The sequence below is a fragment of the Lathyrus oleraceus genome, chromosome 4 (genome assembly GCF_024323335.1).
Source record: "Lathyrus oleraceus cultivar Zhongwan6 chromosome 4, CAAS_Psat_ZW6_1.0, whole genome shotgun sequence".
Taxonomy (NCBI): Eukaryota; Viridiplantae; Streptophyta; class Magnoliopsida; order Fabales; family Fabaceae; genus Lathyrus; species Lathyrus oleraceus.
Window position 1 is genome coordinate 311,933,362 of NC_066582.1, and position 18,615 is coordinate 311,951,976.

The following is an 18,615-nucleotide window of genomic DNA, read 5'->3' on the forward strand; positions in this document are numbered from 1 at the left end:
TTCTAACAAGGTGCCTTTTATTGGATTGGAAGAGATTCCCAGACCTCATATCATTGCTGAAGCTCTTCACTTGAAGAAGTCTGAGATATAGGCTCATTGGGTGAAGAAAGGAGGATTATTTGGGTTGACTTCTGAGTTCCTCATCAAGGAAGCTACTGCTTTTGCTCAAGCCGGTAGTGTGGATGCTTTCAAAGCTATCTTTGGGCTACTCATCTATGGTTTGGCTTTGTTCCCTAACATTGACGGTTTTGTTGATGTTAACGCCATTAGAATTTTCTTGATTAGGCATCCTGTGCCTACTCTGTTAGGTGATATGTACTTATCTTTGCATCTAAGGAATTATAAGGGTGGTGGAACTATCGTCTGTTGTGTTCCTCTTCTGTACAAGTGGTTTATTTCGCACTTGCCTCAGACGCTTACTTTTGTGGAGAACAACCAATGTCTACGGTGGTCCAGAGACTTATGTCTGTCACTAATGATGATATAGTTTGGTATGATTCTTCATTGAGTAGTCTGGAGATTATTGATTGTTGTGGTGAATTCTCTAATGTGCCTCTCATTGGTACACAAGGAGGAATCAATTACAACCCTGTTGTGGCTCGTCGTCAACTTGGGTTCCCCTTGAGAGACAAACCTAATAACACTTTGTTAGAAGGTCTTTTCTATCAAGAGGGTAAAGATCCCTCACATTTGAAGCAGAAGATGGTGCATGCTTGGCATAATGTGCATAGGAAAGGAAGATCCGAGCTTGGTCTGTGCAATTGTGTAGCTTTGGAAGCTTACACTCTTTGGGTGAAGAAGAGAGCTATAAAGTTGAAGATGTCGTATGCTTGTGAAAGACCTATGTCTACGGTTGTGGTTGAGCCCTTAACTCTCCCTAACCAAGATGTAGAGGAGTTGGAAGTCGCGCTTGCCAAGATAAAGCAAGAGAAGGATATGTGGGAAGGGCATTTCCATGCTTTAAGCCAAAACCATGAGGAGTTGCAGCTTGAGTCTAAGGACAAAGACACACTTATTGAGCTACATGAAGATCAAGTGATGAAGAGACAGAGAGAGACAGAGGTTTCATCTTCCTCTAGTATGCCTTAACCTTCCGTTGCTTGGAAGAAGATTATTGACTAGCTTGTCCTCGAGAAGACTCAGATGAAGGCTTCTTTTGAGACCGAGATCCGACGCATTCGAAGGAAGTACGCGCCTATAGCCAGATCTTCTGACATTGTTGTTAGGGATCCTTAGGATGACTAGTCTCCTTTTCTCTTGTATTTTCATTTGGTTTCTGAAATTGTACTCAGTGTAATCCTTCCAATTATATATATAAAAGAGTTTTTTTTATGGTCATATCAAATTGTTACAATTATTGTTAAATATACACGTATTTGCAAATAATATAGTAAGTTCCTTGAAAGTAAAAATAATAATCAAGCATTGCATTTCATGCATCATTCGCATAAGCAGGTTTCTCTTTCGCCAGATGTCTCATTGGTGTTTCTTTTGTGCTTCGGCCAAGCTGACTCATCGATACAATACCCATGCCAATCACTCAAGGATTATGGAGCATCATGAACAAGAGAACAGGGACTTGAAGGATGAAATTGCCCGTCTGACTGCCATGATGGAGTCGGTCCTAGCTGCTCAGAGTCAGTCTTCTCCAACCCCTACAACTCCTCCGCCTTAAAGGACTGTCATTTCAGAGGTGGCTACCTCTACCGTTCCTACAACGACTGCTCACTTTGCACCCAACATGCCTGCCGGATTCCCATGGGGAATGCCTCCGAATTTTGTGCCTGAAGGCTTTGCGCCTACTTTTTCTTACATGCCCACATCTAGCCCGGTCATGTCTGTGCCGCCACCAATTGTGCATACTCTACCTCGTGTAGAAGACACCATTTATCATTCTCAGTCGTCTGAGGGCCCTGATGTGTATGAAAAGATGGACGAGATGAAGGACCAATTCCTTGAGCTGCATAAAGAATTGAAAACTTTGAGGGGTAAGGATTTGTTTGGGAAGAGTGCTGCGGAACTTTGTTTGGTTCCAAATGTGAAGATCCCGGTGAAGTTCAAAGTGCCTGACTTTGAAAAATACAAGGGGAATACCTGTCCACTCAGTCATTTGGTGATGTACGCCAGAAAGATGTCTACTCAAACCGATAATAATCAATTATTGATCCATTATTTTCAAGACAACTTGACCGGTGCCGCTCTGAGGTGGTACATGGGATTGGATAGTGCGAGCATCCGCACATTCAATGATTTGGGCGAAGCATTCGTAAAGCAGTACAAGTATAATGTTGATATGACTCCAGATAGAGACCAATTGAGATCATTGTCTCAGAAGGATAAGAAGACATTCAAGGAGTATGCACAAAGATGGAGAGAGCTTGCCGCTCAGATTACCCCTCATTTCGAAGAAAAGGAAATGACCAAAATTTTTCTCAAGACCCTGAGCTCATTTTACTATGAGCGGATGATCGCCAGTGCCCCCAGTGATTTCATCGAGATTGTGAACATGGGGATGAGGCTCAAAGAAGGTGTTAGAGAGGGACGATTATCTAGAAAGGAAGTGTCATCCAGCAAGATATATGGTAAGAATTTTAGTAAGAAGAAAGAGAGTGAAGCTAATGCAGTTTCAGTTGGGAGGCAAAGGAGGCCTCACGTAAGAAGAAATCAACCATCCCGTCAATATCATCATCAAGTATCATCAGTCATTCCAGTATTTTCAGCTAATCAGTCAACACCAATTCAACAACAACAACCAAAACAACGAACAAACACCTACAACAACAACAATACCAACAATCATCAGCAACCAAATTTTGAGAGGAAGAAGGTCTCTTTTGACCCAATTCCGATGACGTACGCAGAGTTATATCCGTTTTTGGTTCTCAAGAACCTGTTGCAACCAAGAAATCCTCCTAAAATTCCTGAACCACTTCCATGGTGGTACAAACCCGAACTCCGTTGTGCTTTTCATCAAGGAACTCCCGGTCACGACATTGAGAATTTCTACCCCCTCAAGTATGAAGTCCAGAAGCTGGTTAAGAGTGGAATGATGTCTTTTGAGGACTGTGCTCCGAATGTCAAAGCTAATCCACTACCTGCCTATGGGAATTCATCTGTTAATATGGTGGATAGTTATCCTGGAGAGTTCAAGGTATTTGATGTACGCTTTATTAGAAGGTCCTTGGTGAAGATGCACAAGGATATTTACTTGGTTAGTGATTGTGAGCATGATCATGATGGTTGTGCTATTTGCAGTGTTAACCCCCGAGGTTGTATGGTTGTGAACAGAGACATCCAAAGGTTGATGGATGAAGGCTTTATTTAGATTGTTCAATCCTGTAATATAGATGACGATGTCAATGTTATAGTCCCGATTTTCAAAACTCCCGAGAGAATGGTAATTCAGTATGATAGCAGCAGCAGTAACAATGTCAGCAACAGATCGATATTGTCGTTGGTTATACGGTTAGCGGGTCCAGTCCCGTATGCATTCAGTAAGGCTGTCACATATCAGTATAACGCTATTATGTTGGAGAGTGGTCAAGAGGTTCCTTTGCCTACGATCAGTTCTGTTGTAAGCATAACTGATGTTACCAAGGTGACCCGTAGTGGTCGTGTGTTTGGGCTGGTGTTCCCAAAGAACGTGGAGGATTTGTCTGGCAATAAGAAAGTTGAAGTACCAACAGTAGAGTCTGTTAGCGCTCCAAGGTGTCAGTCTGGTCAATCCACCGACTTGAAGCCTAATGATGATGATGAGATACTCAGACTGATCAAGAAGAGTGAATTCAACATGGTGGAGCAGTTGCTCCAAACCCCCTCAAAGATCTCAGTACTGTCTCTCTTAATGAACTCAGAAGCGCATAGAGAAGCACTACAGAAGGTTCTTGAGAAAGCGTGTGTGGAACATGATGTTACAGTGGATCATTTTGATCATATTGTGTCTAACATCACGTCCTGCAATAATCTCAGTTTCTATGATGAAGAACTCACCGAGGAGGGTAGAAATCATAATTTGGCTCTGCACATCTTGATGAATTATAAAGATGACGCTTTGTCAAATGTGTTAGTAGACACCGGGTCCTAATTGAATGTAATTCCAAAGTCGACTTTGTTCAAGTTGTCATATCAAGGAGTGCCTATGAGATATAGTGGTGTGATCGTCAAAGCTTTTGACGGTTCGTGCAAGACTGTGATTGGAGAAGTGGACCTCCCAGTGAAGATAGGTCCAAGTGACTTCCAAATTAGTTTTCAAGTAATGGATATCCACTCGACCTATAGCTGCTTATTGGGAACGCCATGGATTCATGAGGCAGGAGCCGTTACTTCAATGTTGCATTAGAAGCTGAAGTTTGTCAAGAATGGGAAGCTTGTTATTGTTGGTGGGGAGAAGGCGTTATTGGTTAGCCACCCGTCATCTTTATCTTATGTTGAAGCTAAGGATGAGGTTGGAACTCCGTTCCAGGCCTTATCTATTACTGAGGAAAAGAGAGTTGGGGCACCCATGTCCTCATTCAAAGATGCATTGAAGATTGTTGAAGATGGCCAGTCAGATCAGTGGGGGCAGATGATAGAGGTATCCTACAACAAGAGCAGATCCGATTTGGGTTTCCAACAAAGTTCACCAGTGGTTAGATCTGGAGATGTGCAACTCAGTTTCTGTAGCGGAGGGTTCATTCATGGTAATGAACAACACTTAGTTGTTGTGCTAGAGGATGATAAAGATGATGACTGCACCAATTTTGTGACGCATGGAAAAGCTTGCGACAATTGGACTACTGTTGATATTCCTGTTATTATGCATCAAGTAATTGCTTTTATTTGTTTTGAAAATCTTTCTCCTATGCCTAAGGGAGAAGTGAACATTGTTTGGGCATTTCCAAATTTGATCATGAATAAAATATAATTCTATTCATCCACATCTATGATGTTTTGTTTTTACTTTTTGCTTTATTCTGAAAATGGTAATCACAAAAAACATAAATAAACAATAAATTGTCCATCTGCATAATACTTGGTCACATATCACTTCTCTAAAATCAAAAATCAAATCATTATGAAGGTTGGTTTCTAACCCCATTGAATACAATGATCCTTCTCCTTCTCCAAATTTTGAATTCCCTATGTTTGAGGCTGAGGAAGAAAGTGATGAAGAAGTAAGTGATGAATTTTCTCGTCTTCTTGAGCATGAAGGAAAAGCCATTTAGCCATTCGAAGAGCAGATTGAGTTAGTCAACTTGGGCTCCGAGGATGACGTGAAGGAAGTCAAGATTGGGTCTCGACTGTGTCCAGATGTCAAGAAGGGGTTGGTTGATCTTCTCCGAAAGTATTCAGATGTGTTTGCTTGGTCCTATCAAGACATGCCTGGTTTGGATTCTGAGATTGTGGAGCATAAATTGCAGTTGAAGCCAGAATGCCCGCTAGTTAAGCAAAAGTTGAGGAAAACTCATCTTGATATGGCAGTAAAGATCAAAGAAGAAGTGCAGAAGCAGATTGACACTGATTTCCTTGTTACCACTGAATATCCGCAATGGGTGGCCAATATTGTACCTGTTCCGAAGAAGGATGGAAAAGTCCGTATGTGTGTTGATTATAGAGATTTGAACAAACCTAGTCCGAAAAATGATTTCGCTCTACCACACATTGATATGTTGGTAGACAATACAACTAAATTAAAAGTCTTTTCGTTTATGAACGGATTTTCCGGTTATAATCAGATTAATATGGCACCCGAAGATATGGAGAAGACCACATTCATTACACCCTGAGGAACATTCTGTTATAGAGTGATGCCTTTCGGTTTAAAGAATGATGGTGCAACTTAACAAAGAGCAATGAATACTCTTTTTCATGATATGATGCATAAAGATATTGAAGTCTATGTTGATGACATGATTGCTAAATCCATTGATGAAGAGGAACATGTTGAGAACTTGTTGAAGCTATTCCAGCGTTTGAGGAAGTATAAACTCCGCTTGAATCCCAATAAGTGTACATTTGGTGTTCGTTTTGGTAAGTTGTTGGGCTTTATTGTCAGTGAAAAAGGTATTGATGTTGATCTTTCCAAGGTCAAAGCAATACAAGAGATGCCTGCGCCCAAAACTGAGAAGCAAGTCAAAGGTTTTCTCGGTCGCTTGAATTATATCTCAAGATTCATTTCGCACATGAATGCCACATGTGCGCCTATATTCAAGCTTCTTCAGAAAGATCAGTCTTGTGATTGGACCGAAGATTTCCAAAAAGCTTTTGATAGTATCAAAGAGTATCTGCTTGAACCTCCGATTCTGTCTCCGCCTATGGAAGGAAGACCATTGATCATGTATTTGACTGTGCTTGAAGAGAGTATGGGTTGTTTTCTAGGTCAACAAGATTAGACGGGAAAGAAAGAGTTTTCTATTTAATACCTCAGTAAGAAGTTCATCGACTGTGAGACTCGACATTCTATGCTTGAGAAGACTTGTTGCGCATTGGCTTGGGCTGCTAAGCATTTGAGTTAGTATATGTTGAATTATACCACTTGGTTGATATCCAAAATGGATCCAATCAAGTATATATTTGAGAAGCCTGCTTTAACTGGAAGGATTTCCCGTTGGCAGATGTTGTTATCATAATATGATATCGAATACCAATCTCAGAATATGGTGGAAGCTCTTTGCAAGGACTTCAAAATTGCACATCATAATTCTTCTCCCTACAGACCTAAGATGAATGGGGCTGTTGAAGCTGCGAATAAGAACATCAAGAAGATTTTTCAGAAGATGGTTGTAACATACAAGGATTGGCATGAGATGCTCCCATTTACTTTACACGAGTATTGTACATCCATCCGCACTTCAACAGGGGAAACCCCTTTCTCTCTTGTATATGGCATAAAAGTTGTGCTCCCGATAAAGGTTGAGATCCCATCATTGCATGTGTTGATGGAAGCCAAGTTGATTGAGGCTGAATGGTGTTAGACCAGGTATGATCAGTTGAATTTGATTGAAGAGAAGAGGTTGACTGCCATGTGTCATGGTCAATTATACCAGCAGAGAATGAAGAAGGCTTTTGATAAGAAGGTCAGACCACGTGTTTTCAGAGAAGGTGACCTTGTGCTTAAGAAAATATTATCTTTCAAACCAGATTCTAGGGGAAAACGGACTCCTAATTATGAAGGCCCATACATTGTTAAGAGAGACTTTTCAGGCGGTGCTTTGATTCTTACAACTATGGATGGTGAAGAGTTCACGTGTCCTGTAAACACGGATGCAGTCAAGAAATACTTCGCCTAAAAAGAAAAGAACAACTCACTAAGTTGAAAACCTGAAATGGCGGCTTAGGCAAAAAAGAGCGTCTCGGTGGATCAAAAACCCGAAAGGGCGGTCCAGGCAAATATTAGAGACATAAAACAGAAAATTATCCTGATAAATTGAGTACCCCACCTTGGGGCAATTTATGCAAAAATTAGGGGTTAAGGCAAGTAACTGCATCCTGCTGGTCTTCAGATTTGAAGACGTTCTTGAGCACAATGATCTGTTTTGATTTATCGTCCCCAGTAGAGGTCAAGAGCACAATGGATATCAGGAGTTGGTAAAAGGATTAGTGATCATTGTATTCAATGTAACCCTTTTCCATGTAAATTACCATTTTCAACATTGTAAAGATCTACGGAATTTTGTCATTGACGGACTACCATTCTATCAAATAAAGTTGAGCTTTTTATCCAATTGTTTCTACTCTCAATAGTTTTAAATTTTATTATGATCATCTTGAAAATTAAAATTTTAATCAAAATCATATTTTCCTAAACATATAAAAGCATTTAATTTTTAAGCAATCAATTTCATTTAAAAGGAATATCAACAGTGATTCGAAAGCAGTAAATCCCTAAATGTGGAACATTATTGGTTCTCCCCAAGCAGTAGGTGCGATTTCTCTTTCATCCCCGACAACATTGTTCAACACCCGGTGTTTGTTGATTTCTCCAGGCGGTTAATTCTCCATTGTCCTCAACTGAGCGGGGGTTTCTTCCCCAGCCGAGTTTCTATTTGTTCTTCAGCGGAATGCAGAAATTTCGCATGGTTCCAGCAGAACTTTGGTTTCCCCGCTAGTTGCAATCAGATTCGCTCCCAATCAGAGTTTCCTCCTAGTTTCTGAGCAGCTATTTGTGTTTATCCCCTGCAGGGTTGTCTCCCATTTGATGTGGTGTTGACCTAAAATTCCCCGCAGAATTGGTAACATTTTCCTCAGCAAATATCCTCCTTCCCCAGTTAGGGTTGAGTCTTTGGGATATTGATCTCTCTTTTCTCCAGCAGTTGTTTCCATCTTTTGTGGATTGGCCGAGAATTGTATTGATGATTCAAATCTGCGACGTCTTTGTATCCTTTGAGATCGTTTTGTCAGCATAATCACCATATATCCATATACATACACATATATGCATTCATATAACTTCATTTTTGCACTTGTTAGATCATTCTTGTAATTCTTATTCTCTGTTATGGTGGTACTTTATCCCCGTACAAATTTGGTGTGTCTGTCCTTCTTCAATTGTAGAGTTTCAACACCCTAAGTAGAAAGATTTTAACCTTTCTCCTTTCCCCACTGAGTTATTTCCTTACAGATGATTATTATTTCAGCCTCCTCCCCAGTTGATTATCTGGATGGAACCACTCCCCTTGAGTTATACCCTCATTGGGCTAAGTCTTGTTTAACTGTTTGTTTCTAGATCTTACCTAGATAGATACTTTTGGTCCCCTAAGAGTTTATTACCTAGTAACTGGTAGTATTCTTTTTAGTTGGCATTTTTTACTTCTGGCCCAATACCCGACAAAAGTAACTCCTTTTTATCCCCAGCGAATTTGTTTTTACGTTTCCCCAGGAAGTATATCCTTGGTATGTTCATCCTAACCGGTGACGAATATGTTCTTCCCCTGCTTTGAGTCTATCCTTGATATGTTCATCTTAACCGATGACGGATATTCTCATCTTTGGTATTCTGCCCAGTAAAAAGGTAGTTGTAATCCCTATTTTGTTTCCCAGAGAGTTAATCCTTGATATGTTCATCCTAACCGATGACAGGTTTTCTCCTCTTTGCGGTCTTCTGCCCAGTAACCGGCAGATGTAAATCCTACTTTTCTCCCCTCAGAGTCTGTCCTTGATATGTTCATCCTAACCGGTGACAGATATTCTCTTCGATGGTATTCTATCCAGCATTCGATAGATGTAATTCCTACTCGTGTTGTTCAGGTGGTTTATCCTTAATATGTTCGTCCTAACCGATGACAGGTATCCTCCTTAACATCCCCAGACAAGTCTATCCTTGATATGTTCATCTCAATTGATGACAAATTTTCTTTCCTTTGAGTCTATCCTTGATATGTTCACTTTAACTAGTGACAGATATTCTCTCCCTTTGGTCTTCTGCCCAGTAACCGATAGTTGTAAATCCTATTTTCAACTTTTCCCTAACAAGTCTATTCTTACCCAGTAACCGGTAATGAATTCACCTCCTGGTGACCCTCAGTGAGTCATCCTTGATATGTTTACCCTAACTGGTAACGAATGTCCTCTCTGATAGATTTTTATTATCCCTAGCAAGCAGTGGATAATATATTTTTTCTCCTACTGTGATGAAGTTCATTCCTTCCTCAGTTGAGTTGAGTGCGTATTTCCTTAGTGAAATCGTTTTTCCTGCATGGTTCGAGTAATTCAGTTTTACTCTGATCTACCTGTTCCCCTGCAGACATTGCTTTTGTTTCCCGACTGAGTCTTTCCATTTTCATGGAATTCCTCTAGTCCCACATTAGTTTTTAAGTCGTAGCCTAGCATACACATAACTTTTTATCCCCCTAGAGTCTCTGTCTCCCTAGTGAGTTTTTCCATATAGAATACATTACACTCCTGCGGACTTTCGGTCTCTCTGACTTCTTTTACTTTGTGGCAATATTTCCCCATAGAGATTTATCTTTACATTCATATCATATGCATCATGAGGTCTCTTAGGGACCAATTTTTTTTCTATATGTTGTTATTTAAGCCCATTCTACTATGTCGATTCGAAGATTTTAACCTTCTCCTCCTCAGTTAGAATGTCCTTAAGTAGGGACAGTTGTAAGATCCCAATTTTGACCCTAAGATCCCTCATGCTATTCACATCATATGCATTAGCATTGAGATCACACCTTGGCATCCTCCTCACCATTCACTCATTGGGGTTGTTATGGGAGAGATCACCAAGCACCATGTGATTGTATCATACTTATTATTTTATCATTTACTAACCAAAATACCAAAAATATGTCTTTGCATTTGTCTATTTCTTTTTGTAGGTACGGAACTTGATCACCTTTGATCTATCAAGTAAACATCTAGGGTTTAAGGCCCTCATTGCTAAGAACTCAACCAAGGAATTCTCCGCAATGGCTCTAAGCATCATATATGAGTCCCCATGATCTTTACATATTATTTTTATCAAGAAATCATCAAGAGTTTGGAGTTGGTTTGCCTTGGAAACCAAGTTTATCTGGGTATCTTGTGTAACTTCTTCAACAAGCTTTTTCACCAATTGATCAAATATTTCAAGGGGAATCTAAAATTTCATCATATTATGCATATATGATCTCCCATGACTCCCAAAAGTCAAGAGAATTGCAAGTTATCAAGGTGGTTCATAGTAGTTGACCAGAGAAAGTCAACTGGTCAAAACTAGGGTTCCCTAGACCCTATCTCCTACAATTTTCATCATATGAAAAAGATTCCAAGCACAAAGTTACTCTAAATTACATTCCAAACAACTTTCATGTTGAGGTCTAGAGATAGGTTTGCTTGGAAAGTCATTTTTTATGTTGAAAGTTTATAGGTCATTTTGTCTAAACCCTAATTTGAAAGTCAACTTCCCAAGGCCATAACTTGCTCAATTTTTATGAGATGAAATATTTCTAAGTTTCACAATCTAATTAAAGGTGTCTACTTCAACTTTTATGTTTGGAGGAAGAGCTAATTCAACTTTTATGAGCATATGATATGAGGATACGCTATAGGTCATTTTGGACCAATACCATTGAACAAGTGATTTTCCTCAACTTCAAAAAATGCATAACTCATTCATCCCAAATCCAAATGAGGTCATATTTGTTACCATTTTGAAGGTTTTTGAAATAGGTACAACTTTGATGAAGACACGTTTCTCATTTGGAGCTCACATGAAAAGTTAGCCAAGGTGGGATAATTGAACATATGGTTTAACACTTAGAAATTTTTTTGACATGTTAAAATTTCCAAACATCCACCTCCAAATTCATCATGATACAAGCTTCAAATGGAAAAGTGTTAAACATAAGAGTTGTTCCTCTTGACCTAACCTTTCCAAAGAGTCCAAATTCATTCATTTTAGACAAGGTTTGAGGGGTCTGCGTATGGTCTGAACAGGGCTGCATCAATTGGCAAGGATCAATATTCAAACATCAATACACTTTTGCCTTGCATCACAATCCACATTCAGACTCAATTTCACTTGCATTTGGACTTAATTGAGTTGCTTCATGGGCCTGTACACGCCCATGCAAGCGTGCATCATGCAATTGCCAAAATTTGGAAGTATTTTGAAAGGTGCAAATATCACTTGAAATTGATATAAATAGAGGTCCACTGCATCAGAATGAAGGACCCTTGCGCGCCAGCTTTGCCTCCCACATTTGAAACCCTCACAATTGAAAGGAAAACCTGAGAAATTTCACTTGAAATTTGAGTTTGAATCTCAGTGTTGGGAGATTCAAAAAATCCAGGATCCAAAGCCTTGTACCAATCCTAATCCACTTTTGCAAGCTTCTAGAGCAAGATCAAACACGAATTGAAGGAAGAGAGATCAAGTTCTGCACAACATTGAAGGTATTTTTCCAGATTTTTCTTCTCTTTAATTCTCTCTTAATTATCATCAATTCTCTTGGATCCTATAGTGGTAAATTCATGATCATCAAGCTATGGATAAGCTAGACATCAAATAAGAAGAGTCGCCACCGCGCTTTTATTGTTTCCAAGGGAAAAGGGGAAAAGTACGAACAAAACCCAGAAGTAAGAAGTTTTCAAATCAAAACTAATAAAACGTCAGAGATTACAGGTAAGGGGGTTGGTTACACAGAGGGAAGGTGTTAGCACCCAAAGTGTCCTAGGTACTCCTAGGGAGCCCTTTTTCTGTGCATATGTATTTGGTATAAAAATGATGTTTACAAACAAATAGAATGGGGGGATAAGAAAAGAATTCATTAATTATATTTTTGTGTTTGACAAGACCTTCAGACTTGTGCCTACGTACCAACATAAAAATGAGGGATCAAAACCTCGTAGTTCGTTATACAAATTTCAAAGTGGATGCATTGCTTTTAACAAAAATTAAGTTTGAAAGGCACAAAGGCCTGGAAATGGTTTGAATGAGTTAGTTCTTTTTGGATTTTCTGAAAGTTTAAGTCAAGTATAGTTAAGTTTATTTACGAATTTGATTTAAGAAAAGAAGTTTGAAAATGCAATGGCATAAGGCCAAAGTTTCTATCTTTTTGCAAAGTGGTCAAAGTTTAGAACAAAATAAGTTCAATCAAAGAAGATTTTAAAAAGGGAGGGAGAGATTTTGAAATTAAAGAAATGGGGAGAAGATGAAGAGACTTATCCTATGCACAAAATTAAAAGTTAAGAGTTGAAAAGATCTAACCAGTGGGTAGGAATCCAATAGACAAGAATGTCAATAGAAACCCAGAATTCCCTTGGACATTTAGAACCAAGCAACACACAAATGCCCAATTATATTATCTTGAAGAGCAAAGGAATCAAATAAATATAGCCACATCCAAGCTTTAGCCACTCCATGATCTTCTTCAAATTAGCCCATGTAACAGATGAATTCCACAAGTCACTGGTTCAAAATAAAAGCTTCACAATGATCATGTTGCAGATGAACTCAAAGGGATCATGAATGATGTATCAGATGAAGTTTCAAATTGCAAGCACTTGGTTTCACAGAAAGTTGGCATTGGCCAAGTCCTTTAGCATAGGAATGTTGCCTAAGTTCTAAGTCCATTTGTCCAAGATCAAGCCAACAGTCCACACAATTTTTTTTAGGGTTTTTGTTGTTATTATGTACATTAATGGTCAAAGACCACACAAACAAGCAAATTATACATAAATAAGATATATCACACAATATGGTCCAAGTGGACAAAGTGAAAATTGCATTAACATAAACAATTAGTATGGTATGAATAATGGCAAATGAATAAAGACTAAAATTAAATGAAATTAAAGTAAATGTCTTGAAATTAAAAGTTAGTTGTTAATGAGTTAGAAGTTAGTATTGTTTTGCTTTTGCTTTTCATTTTTTAAGTCATTCTTTGGAGAACACTCAACCCACTTATCACAAGCATGGATCCTTGAGCCAAGACATCTTCCAAAGGAAGGAAAAAATGCCAAGTTTCCACACAATACCATGAAAGAGGGGAGACTTACAATCTCACTAACTAGAATGCTATGCCTTTTGTGTCACAAATTTAGCGCTATGTTAAGCAATCGTAATTGGACTTATGAAGAAGTCACAACTATTTGAGGTCGAGCAATAAATTTTTGGTGTTAATGCATGTTAGAGACATATTATAATGGACTATGCTCATGAAACATACCACACACACAAAAAACATGCAAAAGAGGTGGCCTAATCTCATCCATACTTATGTTGATTTTTCAATCAACTAGCCTTAGGACTTTGAGATATTATAGGCCAAATGAAATGGATGCATAAAGTAGGGGAGTGAGATGAAAAAGGAGGGGAATGGATCAAAACTCAAATTGGTCAAAGCTAGGCGTTTACCAAATTAATATCATCCATTCATTTTGGGAGATGGAATGTACATTCCGTCAATCCCGTAAATCCAATGATATTAACTTGACAAAGTCAAATCAACCTTGACCAAGGCCCAACAACAAGAGTCAAACTCAAATAAGTCATCACAATTGGTCAACAAAATTATTTGGCATTTATTCAAATTAAAAATACTAAAATAATGCATTTAAATTAAATATGTTTGTCAAATTCCAAAAACCTCATAAAAACACCAAAGTAATGGCCATGAGATTTATCATAGATCAAACAAGGTCAAAGGACCTTGGAGAAAAAATTTCAGAATTTTTAAAGACTTAAAAATATTTTTAAACAATTAAAAATAATCACAAAATCAATTAAATCATGAATTTTTTTAATAATGATCCAAAAAATAATTTTAATTCAGAATATGAAAGAAGAAATTATTTGAATTTTTTTAGTGAAACTCTCATATTTTTTGGATCAATATTAAAATTAATATGAATTAATGAAAATAAAAGGAATAAAACAAAAATATGAAAATATGAATAAACGTGAGCCACTTGATCTCCCTCATTAACTGAGGTGGCAAATCAAGTGGCCTAGAACGCGCATTCCATGATGCATGCTAGTCAACTCATCCACACACTTGGTATTCACAATGGACACGTGAGATTAAAACATTTTGGAATGATCATGTGGCTCAAAACCTGTCCAGCACGCCACCGGTGCTGGACCTCCGGTCACCTTCTCAGGCGAGGCTCACCGGACTGGTTCTGTCATCACCATCACATAAATGAAAAATGAGGACATGACCTGAAAGAAAAAATGGCGTAGAGCACGAATCTGACCTCAATTTTAACCAACTCCACATATATAGAAAGATATGAGGAGTTGAATTTTGAGGTGTGTCAACTGAGTTGCTTCAATTTGACCTCTAAGCAACTCAATCTTCTTGCCTACATTGGTAGGACTTCAGACAACCAAAGATCCAAGAGAATTGAGTGAGGATCAAAGAGATGAAGTTTCTGAAAATTACCTTCAATGCTATGTAGTTCTTGATGTTGCTTGCTCCAAACACGATCTGATCACACTTGAGAAGCTACCAGGAAATGATTAGAGAGGTTGCAAGGCTTTGGATCATGGAGTTCTTGAATCTCCAACAGTTGAGATTCAAACTCAAATTTCAAATCGAAATTTCTCAGTTTTTCCTTTAGAATGAGAGGGTTTCAATGGGGGGAAAAGTTGGCGCACAAGGTGTGTTTCAAATGAGCCCAGAGGTCATGTATTTATAGCATGAATGAATGATATTTACACACTTCAAATTTTGTCCAATTTTAGCAATGTTGATGGCACGAGTGCATGGGCATGTGCAGGCCCATGATGCAATGCAAAAAGGTCCAAAATGATTCCAAATGAAGTCTGAATGAAAGCTTGATTGGAAAGGCAAAGTGAACTGAAGTTTTGAAGTTTGATTCTTTCAAATTATGCAGCCCTGTTAAAGCCATGTGCAGACCTATCAATCTTTGTCCAAAATGCATGAACTTGGGTTCTTTAGAAAGCTTGGATCAATGGGAACAAGTTTGATGTTGAACACGTTTTCATTTGGATCTTGGAACATGGAGAATTTTGAGGTGGAAGTTTTGAAATTTCAACATGTTGAAATTTTTTCTAAGTGTCAAGCCATATATCTCAATATTCCACCTTGCTTAACTTTTTATGTGAGCTTCAAATGAGAAAAATATCTTCATCAAAGTTGTATCTATTTCAAATACCTTGAAAATGGTCACCAATTTAATGTCATTTGGATTTATAATGATAGAGTTATGCATTTTTGAAGTTTGGAAAAATCACTTGTTCAATGGTATAGGTAAAAAATGACCTATAATGTAACCTCATATCACATGCTCATAAAATTTGAATTAGCTCGCACTCCTGATAACACGAAATTATATCATATTTTAGGACTTAATTCCATTAAATTCTATGACTATTTATTTCGGTTTACTGCATTTTATGAGATATTACGTGGTATTTTCTTCCTAATTGTCGCAGGTAGTCTATTTTGAAGAACAAGTGAAAATGGAAGAAAAGGAGGTGCAAAAAGGAGAGAAAAGGGACCAAATGCCAAAGCCCAGCCCAAAGCGCACAAGTCACCAACGCTGTGCCTGTGACGGACGTCACAGGGTGCGTGACGAGCGTCACGCAAAACAGCCTTGTGACGGACGTCACACATAGTGTGACGAGCATCACACAATTCCACTACCTTTTTGGCGCAAGTAACGCCCTCAGAAGGACTTGAAGAAGAACGTTGAGAAGTTGGTCTCCTATATCCACGCCGTGCATGTAGCCACGTTGAAGAATGGGAGAAACGGAAAGCAGTTACCAACACTATTATAAATAGCCATCTCAAAAACCTAAAAGCCTCTCCGGTTTTTCCACGCTCATATTGCCGAAGCTCTGCCAAATTTCTTTTCACGCTTTTGCTTATTTTTTTTTTCTTTTCCAGCACTTAACATTGTTTATTTTATTTATTTCTTTTGCAAGCTTTACATTCTTTTTCCCTTGCAAATTTACCTTTCCCGTTTTAGCTTTTAGATATTTTTCGCATAGTAGTTTCTACACCGGAAACTATTGTGCAACTTTATACTGGATTTAACCTTACGTTATATTCCAGTTTTATTTCCTTGATTTAATTTACTGTTTAATTGAAGAATCCAAGAACAAATCCTACCGGCTTGTGGTGGAGTGTTCAAGACTATTGTATTATGCATTCAGGTTCTTTAATCATTATTTAATATTTTGTTTTATTATTTATCTATATTATCTTCCTGGAATGAGTCTGTTTATGCATGATATAAATTCTTATTTATTTAGCATGTCTGGCTAATTTGCCTAGGTATCGGTATGTAAAGTAAGCAGAATAAGGGATCAAGACTGAGTCGGTCTATCTAAACTTAAAATCAAAATCAATCTTTTTACGGTCTCAACTTACAGGTTTAATAACAAGATTTTTTACAAAAGTAAAAGACATAAAGAAGTTAAAATCAATAGAGCGAGAGTTTGAGATTTTAACTGGACAGTGTAAGTTAGGCATTAATTCTAGATCAGGGCGAGAGCAAGTTTTAGAGTTAATTAAATTCTGACCTTTTCCAAAAAGTATTTTTAAAGATTGAATGTGAGGACGAGAGTTAAGCATTTGGATTTAATTATATAACCTAAGTCAACAGAGCGAGAGTTTGAGATAAGGGTGTTTAAAACGGTCAGTATTTTCTTAAAAAGAGTTTCTGCAACTTTATTGCTTTCAAAATATGGTTTTTGACTTAATTATAAGTGACAGCAACATTAATATAAAATCATGGTTTATTCAACAGAGCGAGAGTTTGAGATAGGACCTTTAACCAATAAAGTTAACCGAAACGATTCATTTTAAAATCAAGAAACCGACAAAGACTTGATTCCCTAGTTTTGACGAACTACATACCGATATCCGTTTTATTAATATTTAATCTAGATATTAGTTTAGCTCTTAGTTTTTTCCCAAACAATCAAACATTTTCACCTTAGATTTACGTAGTAACCTTAGATAACGGTATATCGATTCATAAGTCCCTGTGGGATCGATATCTTTTAAAACTACGCGATAGAACTGTGCACTTGCAGTTTGTATCCCATTCTCGACTCACCCAGTTGAGCGATCAAGTTTTTGGCGCCGTTGCCGGGGACCTTTATTCAATCGATATCGTAACTCTTCTGTTACGCTGTAGAGACTAAGGTTTCTTTTCCTTCTATTTTCTTTCTTTCGTTGATTTGTATGCCACGCACTCGCTCTCAAGGCGAACCGCTCTATTTACGAATCAACGATATCGAACTATATCTCCGAGTCTTACGACGAATTCGGGAATATCGTGCTGAAAACAATCTCCCTCCTATAGACCTTCCTGATCTCAAAGATTTTCCTTCTTTAACCGAGATGGCAGAACCAGCTCGTGCTCTTAGAGATTACGCCGCTCCATCGCAAGATGAACCGCATTCAAGTATTGCTCCGCCCGCAATCGAAGCAAACAACTTTGAACTTAAACCTTCGTTGTTGCAGGCTGTGCAACAGAACCAATTCTCTGGAAATCTTACCGAAGATCCAAACCTTCATTTATCCGTATTTGTCCAATACGCTGATACTGTTAAAGCTAATGGTGTCACTTCAGAGGCAATTCGACTTCGTCTTTTTCCTTTCTCATTAAGAGATAGCGCTAGAAGATGGCTTCAATCTCTTCCTTCCAACTCAGTCACCACATGGAACGAGTTGAAGAAAGTTTTTCTTGCCCGATATTTTCCGCCAAGCAAAACAGCTATGTTAAGAGCCCAGATAAACGGATTTAAACAGAAAGACAACGAGTCTCTTTTCGAAGCATGGGAAAGATACAAAGACATGATGAGACTTTGCCCACACCATGGTTTGGAAGACTGGTTAGTAATTCACACATTTTATAATGGCCTCTTATACAATACAAGGTTAACAATAGACGCCGCTGCAGGTGGTGCACTAATGAACAAACCTTACGCTGATGCTTACCAGCTTATCGAGAGCATGGCCCAAAACCACTATCAGTGGGGAACCGAACGAACAACGGTGGAAAAACCTCAACCGAAAACTGGCATGTACGAGATAAGTAACCTTGATCACGTCAATGCAAAAGTGGATGCTTTGGTCCAGAAAATTGAAAGTTTAAACGTATCACCTCCAGCCGCCGTGGTTGCTATAACTCAGAATTGCGAGGTCTGTGGAATCCAAGGCC

General features: G+C 38.4%; 1 pseudogene; it reads right to left on the minus strand.

Moving 5' to 3' along the window:
- Window positions 1–18,177: 18,177 nt before the first annotated feature.
- On the minus strand, window positions 18,178–18,277 carry LOC127077242 (uncharacterized; annotated as a pseudogene).
- Window positions 18,278–18,615: the final 338 nt, after the last annotated feature.